At 46.2% G+C, this 8,392-nt stretch overlaps 1 non-coding gene across 1 annotated transcript; it reads left to right on the top strand.

Annotated features, from left to right (window-relative positions):
• The first annotated feature begins 6,374 nt into the window (after window positions 1–6,374).
• On the top strand, window positions 6,375–6,482 carry LOC111828367. The gene has a single exon (XR_002832213.1). It is a non-coding gene; the product is annotated as a U6 spliceosomal RNA (small nuclear RNA).
• The last annotated feature ends 1,910 nt before the right edge of the window (window positions 6,483–8,392 follow it).

Here is an 8,392-nt window from a genome sequence, read left to right as displayed (position 1 = left end):
CAAGGACAATAGATGGATCTTGACAAGAATGGGGCAAAAGGGATAGAGATTAGGTTGGTTCTTACACTCAGGGAGAAATGATAGATATTCAGCCTCGTTGATCGTTCCAGTAGCCAGAACAATAGGTATTTGGAATTGGGCGCACATAGGTGCCTATACCTAGCGACTCTTGATCAATTTGGTGATGTCTGGTGAATTAGACCGTAACACCATTGAATAATTTGGGCACATTGCAGGTACGTACATTCCGTTATCTAATTGTAGTTATGCCAGGTACTTAATATGATTATGTCCAACAGTTATAGCTTTTGAAAACAGATATGATTTAGCAATTATATTAATGAAAGTAGTCTATTATATTTACGAAAGCCACAATAAGCTGTATACTGGGCTATCAATAGAAATCTTTAAGAAAAAACGTCATAAACAACTCGTGCCGCCGCCATCTTGTCGGTGCGGCGCCGCGGGGCGGGCGGGGCGGGCCTGTCTGGCGGGGCGGGCGCGGGAGGGGGCGGGGCGAGGAGAGGGGGCGGAGCGGGCGGGACCAGTCGGGGACGGTCCACATCCGGTCCTGCAGACCCCGGAGCGCAGACCCCATCCTCAGACCTGGGCCCCCACGCGCTAGATGTCCCACTTCAGACCCACACCCCGATTCTAGACCCTTCACCTCAGACTCCAGACCCAAATCCCGCCTTCAGGACCCCGTCCCGGACCCCCAACCTCAGACCCCAGCCCACTCGCTCCGGACCCCAAACTCCCGACCCCAGACTCCATGTCTAAAAACATCAGACCCCGATCCAGACACTTAACCCGGTCCCTGGGCCCCAGATCCCAAATCCAGACCAACCCAGAGCTTGGGCCCCAGATCCGGAACCCCAGCCCTCAGCCTGAGGGGTCTGCCTGCCCGGGGGGAGGGGACCCCACTGCACAGGGGGCCGAGGGCGCCGAGGAGGGGTGATGCCGCCGCATCGCGGGGGTGCTCTGTGCTTCCTATGGGCCCGTCCCATGGCCCCTACAGCCCAACCCCTGCAGCCTCGCTCATGCAATACATGTGTGAAAAGCAAAGGTGGGCGCTTGCAAATGCAAGAAAAAATACAGGGAAATGAGTATCCGCAGTCCTGTGCATATTTGTCTTCTTTCGTGTTTGTTTTGTTTTGTGTTTTACGAAGAGCAGAACCTTTTCCTGTAGTTGGTATCACCCTGAACGGATACCCTTTGGTAAGGGGCTATCGGCTGTTTACCTGGGGATGCTGAAAAATGGCGCATCCAAATAAAACCAGGTGTGGCTAGTGATTCGAGAAAGAATGGAAATTCGGATTCTTGCTTTTTGAGGATAATTACAGATTCATGCCGTTCAGACTTCAGTCATTTTTTTAAAAATCCTCACTTGAGGGAAGATATGTTTTTATTGATTTTTAGAGAGAGGGGAAGAGAGAGAAATATTGATCCATGGCTTCCTGTACGTGTCTCGACTGGGGATTGAACAACCAACCTATGTATGTGCCCTGACCAGAATTCGAACCTGCAGCCTCTGGTATACCAGAAGACACTCCGACCAACTGAGCCACACTGGCCACAGCTACACACAAAATTTTGGTGGAAAATTGATTAAAGGCTACTTCAGTGGTCAGGAAGAATTTATATATATATATAAAATGTTTTTATTTAAATTTCAAAGAAGGGAAGGGAGATAGAAACATCAATGATGAGAGAGAATCATCAAACAGCTGCCTCCTGCATGCCCCACATTTGGGATAGAGCCCATAACCTGGGTATGTGCCCTGACCAGGAATCAAACTCTGACCTCCTGGTTCGTAGGTTGACACTCAACTACTGAGCCACACCGGCCGGGCTAGAATTGATAAATTTTAAAGACTGTGAGTTCATATTGCTATTTACAGTTTAGCTCTAACAATACTCCTTAACAGGTGTCCTTAGTAACTACACCTGACCTGGCCTACCACTTGTTATTTTACCCTTTTAATTATATTTTTACTGACTTCAGAGAGGAAGGGAGAGGGAGAGAGAGAGAAACATCAATGATGAGAGAGAATCATTGATCAGCTGCCTCCTGCACTCCCCTTCCTGGGGATCAAGCCTGCAACCTGGGCATGTGCCCTGAGGAGAATCAAACAGTGACCTCCTGGTTCATAGGTCGATGCTCAACCACTGAACCATACCAGCTGGGCACCGTTATTTTAAATAAAGTTTTATTGTCACACAGCCATGCCCATTCATTTGCTTGCTGTCTACCTGCTTTCTGGCTTCCTGAAAAAAACATGAGTAGTTGCCTCAGAGACCACATGGCATGCAAAGCCAAAAATATTTACTCTGTGGCCCTTTGCAGAAAATATTTGCAGGCCCCTGCTCTAGAAATGATTTTACTGTTTTCTCTCATCATTTGGTGAATCATAGAAGTTTTTAAAGATCCTGATTATAAGTTGTGTAATTTCTTTTTTTTTAAAGGGGAGAATGATGATTTTTATTTTTTTAAATGTATTTTATTGATTTTTTTACAGAGAGGAAGAGAGAGGGATAGAGAGTTAGAAACATCGATGAGAGAGAACCATCGATCAGCTGCCTCCTGCACACTCCCTACTGGGGATGTGCCCGCAACCAAGGTACATGCCCTTGACCGGAATCGAACCTGGGACCCTTGAGTCCGCAGACTGACGCTCTATCCACTGAGCCAAACCGGTTAGGGCAAGTTGTGTAATTTCTTTTGATTTATTGACTTTTAGAGAGAGAGAGAGGGAGAGATTTGTTGTTCTACTTATTTATGCACCCATTGGTTGATTCTTTTTTTTTTTTAATCCTCACTGGAGGACATGTTTATGTTTTTATTGGTTTTAGAGAGGGAGGGAAGGAGAGGGAGAGAGAGAGAGAAACATTGATGTGAGAGGGAAACATTGATCAGTTGCCTCCCAGGGAGGCACTCACAACCTGGGTATGTGACCTGACCAGGAATCAAACCTGTGACCTTTCAGTGTAAGGAGCAATGCTCCAATCAACTGAGCCACACTGGCGAGGGCCATTGGTTGGTTCTTGCATGTGCCCTGACTGGGATCAAACCTGCAACCTTGGCATTTCAGAGACAACACTCTAATCAACTGAGCTACCCGGCCAGGGCCAACTTGTGTAATTTCTTATTCATTTTATCTGTCAACATAACATTTAAGTTCAGATCATAATAGTAATATTAATAGTATTAAAATAACTTCTGGTTGAAAATTAAGATCTAAGCTCACAGCAGCTATCATGGCATGAATGACTGGCCAGCTGATCAGTCCAGGGACTGGGCGTGTGACCAGTGCTGGTCAGTGAGAGGAGAGGACAAGTCTGCATGGTGGGGGCTCCAGGGGAAGTTTCTGCAGACTAACGCCCAGAATGGCAGAATAGGGAAGCGGAAAGAATAGGGTCTGAGGTGACATTGCTCAGCTGTCCTGACGTCCTGAGCCTGGAGCTGCCCTCGCTTGGGGCTGTTTGTTCTCTGAGCTAATAAACCTCTTTATGAAGTTAAGCAAGTAGAGTCAGTTTTCTGTTCCTTGTGGCTAAAAGCATGTAACTGATTCAGCTGGTCCTGCTGGCCCCTTTGAACACCTCTTTTTTTAAAATATATTTTTATTGATTTCAGAGAGAAAGGGAAAGTGGGGAGAGAGAGGGAGAGAGAGAGAGAGAGAGAGAGACATCAATGATGGTAGAGAATCATTGATCAGCTGCCTCCTGCATGCCCCCCAATGGGGACCGAGCCCGCAACCCCGGCACATGCCCTTGACCAGAATCAAACCCAGGACTCTTCAGTCCGCAGGCCGACGCTCTATCCATTGAGCCAAACCAGCCAGGGCTGAACACCTCTTTCTAATGACAGAGAGGGATGTAACTTTGTCCTTGCCTCCCTTATAATAATCCTTGCTGCTATGTGATTATGTCTATATGAGTAAGCAGCTGCCTGGTGAGTCGTTCCAATTATCTGTGAGCACATACAAAGATTTAGAGCAGCAGTTCTCAACCTGTGGGTCGCGACCCCTTTGGCGGCCGAACGACCCTTTCACAGGGGTTGCCTAAGACCATCCTGCATATCAGATATTTACATTACGATTCATAACAGTAGCAACACTACAGTTATGAAGTAGCAACGGAAATAATTTTATGGTTGGGTCACAACATGAGGAACTGTATTTAAAGGGCCAGACGGTTGAGAGCCACTGATTAGAGGCTTCACTCCGTGAAGAGGCAGGAATTGGCTGGGAAGGGAGGGGATGTGTATTAGTTTCCTAGGGCAGCGGTAACACATTTTCACAAATGTAGTGGCTTAAAACAATACATTTATTATTGCACCGTTCTGGAGGTCAGGAATCTGAAATGAGTCTCACTGGGCTAAATTCCAGGCACGGGCAAGCTGGTTCCTTCTGAAGGCTCCAGAGAGAATCATTTCCTGCTTTTTCTGGCTTCTAGAGGCGGCTGCATTCCTGGAGCCCTGGAAATCATCTCCTCTGACTCCGACCCTCCTGCTTCTCTCTTATACGAAAACTTTTTTTAAAGATATAAATTTTTATTGATTTCAGAAAGAAAGGGAGAGGGAGAGAGAGATAGAAACTAATGAGAGAGAATCATTGATCGGCTGCCTCCTGCACGCCCCCTACTGGGGATCAAGCCCCCAACCCGGGCATGTGCCCTTGACGGGAATCGAACCTGGGACCCTTCATTCCGCAGGCTGACACTCTATCCACTGAGCCAAACCAGCTAGGGCATTATAGGGACACTTGTGATGACACTGGGCCCCCTGAGCAATGGAGGACAATTTCCCCATCTCAAGATCATTAACTTCATTCCATATGTAAAGTCCCTTTTGTCATGGCAGGTGACATTTTTATAGCTTCTGGGGTTGGATGTGGACATCTTTGTGGGGAGGGGGGAATTATTTTGCTGACCACAGAGTGAATGGACTATCATTTTTATGATTCTATCGGATGGCTGGGCATGTTCTGTGTTGATCTCACCTACAGTAACTAATGAGAACACAGACACCTGGAGGATTGGGAGGGCTGGGCTGGAAGGTGCAAGATGGCTTCATTGGCTAGTTCTCCACGCACTAGCCCAGCCTTCAAGAAGCTACACTGGTGCCTGGCAGGTGTGGCTCAGTGGTTGAGTATCAACCTATGAACCAGGAAGTCACAGTTCAATTCCTGGTCAGGGCACCTGCCTGGGTTCTGGGCTCCATCCCCACTAGGGGGCGTGCAGGAGGCAGCTGAACAATTTCTCATCATTGATGTTTTTATCCTTCTCTCCCTCTCCCTTTCTCTCTCTGAAATTGATAAAAAATATGTGTGTTCGTTTTTGGTTTTTGGTTTTTGTTTTTTAAAAAAGAAGCTACACTGGCTTCCTTACGTATGGAGGTCTAATTCCCACACCTCACTTCTGCCACCTTCTATAGCTCAACGCAAATCACATGGCCATGCCTACCCAGGTGCAGAGGGGTGGAGAGCAGGCTGCCCCTCTGGGTGGGAGGAGCCTCAGCGTCCCACCGCAAAGGGGCATGCTGTGGGAATGGAAGGAATTTGGTGTCACTGCACAGCCCACCCTCGTCCTTTGGTCTAGTTGTTTAAGTTCATGTTCTCAGTTGGTGTTCTGACTCCTGATACTTCTCACTTGGTAGCTTTCCGCCATCAGTTCTTACCTGGTAATGGGTGTTGGAGAGGTCAGCTCTAAGCGGCTCTAAGCAGACAGAGGGAAACCTCGGAAGCCATCCGATGTCTGAGGGATTCATGGAGAGTCCCAGCAACCGCCCACCTGCAATGGAATTCGTACGTGGCCGATAAGTTGAAATTCAAATGCACACAGGCTGCTCAGGCGCCACCAGATGGCATCACAGTCATTGTGAAGTTGGAGGGCTCTGGGCTCACCGAGCTTGGAAGGCTGGTGAAGCAGATATCACCGAGTTTGTAACTCTTCGTGAAATTACTGATTCGGGCAAATTTACCAATGATATTCAGACCCTGAGATGCATGGATGGGGGCAACAGAACGATTGTACATGGTGGATTCTCATCACACACAATACTGTCCGTGTTGCTAGCAAGACTTCTCAAACAGCCATTGTCAATAAAAAGGGGGCCGAAGGACAGACAGATGGATAGACTAGGAGCCCAAGACAGACCATATCCACATCTGGAGGGTTGGTTTACAATAGAGGAGGCAGTGCACAGCAGTGCCGAAAGGATGACTTCTCAATAAATGATGCTGGGACAACTGGATATCACTATTAAAAAAATACAAAATGTGACTCCTACCTCACACCATACACAAGACAATTTGGGGAGGACTACAGACCTGAATATGAAAGGTAAAACAATAACATTGTAGCATATGATACAGGTGCTCGCTTCGGCAGCACATGTATTAAAATTGGGACAATACAGAGAAGATTAGCATGGCCCCTTGCGCAAGGATGACATGCATATTCGTGAAGGGTTCCATTTTTTTTAAAATATATTTTATTGATTTTTCACAGAGAGGAAGGGAGAGGGATAGAGAGTTGGAAACAAAGATGAGAGAGAAACATTGATTAGCTGCCTCCTGCACACCTCCCACTGGAGATGTGCCTGCAACCAAGGTACATGCCCTTAGCTGGAATCGAACCTGGGACCTTTCAGTCCGCAGGCCGACGCTCTATCCACTGAGCCAAACCGGCCAGGAAAATACTTTTATAACCTTGTGGTAAGGATTTTTGAAATAGGTCACATAACAATAAAGGAAGAGAGTGATGCACTGGGTTATACTAAAATTAAGAACTGTTCAAAGACACCATTAAGAAAGTGAAAGGCAAATCACAAAGGAGGTATTTGTAATCCATGCAACTGATAAAAAGGTTAGATCTGGAATTTATAGAGAATTCCTAGAAGTCACTGAGAAAAAGCCAGGCAGACAAGTTGAAAACTGGGTTACACTTGGCTAGATGATTCAAAAAGAGGGAAATCTGCCCTGCCAATGTGGCTCAGTGGTTGAGCATCTACCCATGAGCCACAGTTGGATTCCAGTCAGGGCACATGCCCAGGGCTTTGGGCTCGATCCCCAGTAGGGAGTGTGCAGAGGCAGCCAATCAATGATTCTCTCTCATCATTGCTGTTTCTATCTCTCTCTCCCTCTCCCTTCCTTTTGAAATAAAAAAATATATTTTTTTTTTAAAAAGACAAACATAGCCCTGGCAAGTTTTGCTCAATAGTTACAGTGTCGGCCTGCTCACGAAAGGGTTCAGGTTCAATTCCCAGTCAAGGGCATGTACCTGGGTTGCAGGTTTGAACCCTGCCTCTGGTTGGGGGGGTGTTCAGGAAGCAACCAAACTATATGTCTTTCTCACATTGATGTTTCTCTCTCTCTCTCTCTCTCCCCCTCCTCCTTCACTTTCTCTAAAAATCAATGGAAAAAATATCCTCAGGTGAGGATTTAAAAAACAAAAATATACAAATATACCAACATTAAAGGACAGATTGCTTCTTTAATTATCTTAATACAACTACTTTAACTACTGCACAATTCCTTTCCAGTCGTACATATTTTTAAATTAAATTTATTGGGCTTCTATGTTACAAGGTATGTGTATTGCACCGTGTGCCCCACCACCCAAAATACATATTGTTTTATATCAGCTCATAAACCATTTTGTTTATTTTTCCCCATTTAACATTATAACCCAAACATGGCCAATGCTTTTTCACAGTTACTGTAGCAGAAGCATAACATTCTCCCTTGTGACTGTAATATAATTTTATCAAGCCACTCTCCCGCTACTATACGTTGGCTTACTGGCTCTGCCTTTTCAAAAGAATTACGTGTTATTCTTGATTCCGTCTCCTCTTAGCTGTGAGAATTTATTCTAACAATTATCCCTCCCTTGCATTTGATTCTTTCCTTGTCTTCACACACCGTCTCTTCTGTCTGCAGGGATTTTCAGTCTTATCTATCCCCAAATATATCTCAATCCTGGCATATGCCCTTCTCTGTAAATATACTTGATTATATTTCGAACCGAAAGCTTCCGGCAACACTCCCTAAATTGGAAGCCACTTTTAATTTGTGGTATCCCTGTTTAGAAATCACCTATGATTCGAGAGGGCCGTGCCCGGCCTCCCTCTGCCAAGGGGCAAAGCCTTGACACACTCGCAGCTGATCACTCTTGGTGAGAACCCTTCTTACGTAGTTAGCAAAAAAAAATCTTAGAGAGACAAAGCCGCTCACTTACGACCCCGTTGATATCAAATTTCCCGCTATTGTTCACGGGGGCGCCCTCGCTCCTCTCTCTCGCGCCCTCGATTCCAAGTTGGTCGGAGGTGAATGGGCAGGCGCTGCCCTCCCCCATCTCGCAATCCCACTTTCTTTACTTGGAAGTTATATAT

The sequence above is a fragment of the Myotis lucifugus genome, unplaced genomic scaffold (genome assembly GCF_000147115.1).
Source record: "Myotis lucifugus unplaced genomic scaffold, Myoluc2.0 scaffold_342, whole genome shotgun sequence".
Taxonomy (NCBI): Eukaryota; Metazoa; Chordata; class Mammalia; order Chiroptera; family Vespertilionidae; genus Myotis; species Myotis lucifugus.
This window is presented reverse-complemented; position numbering and strand designations above follow the sequence as displayed.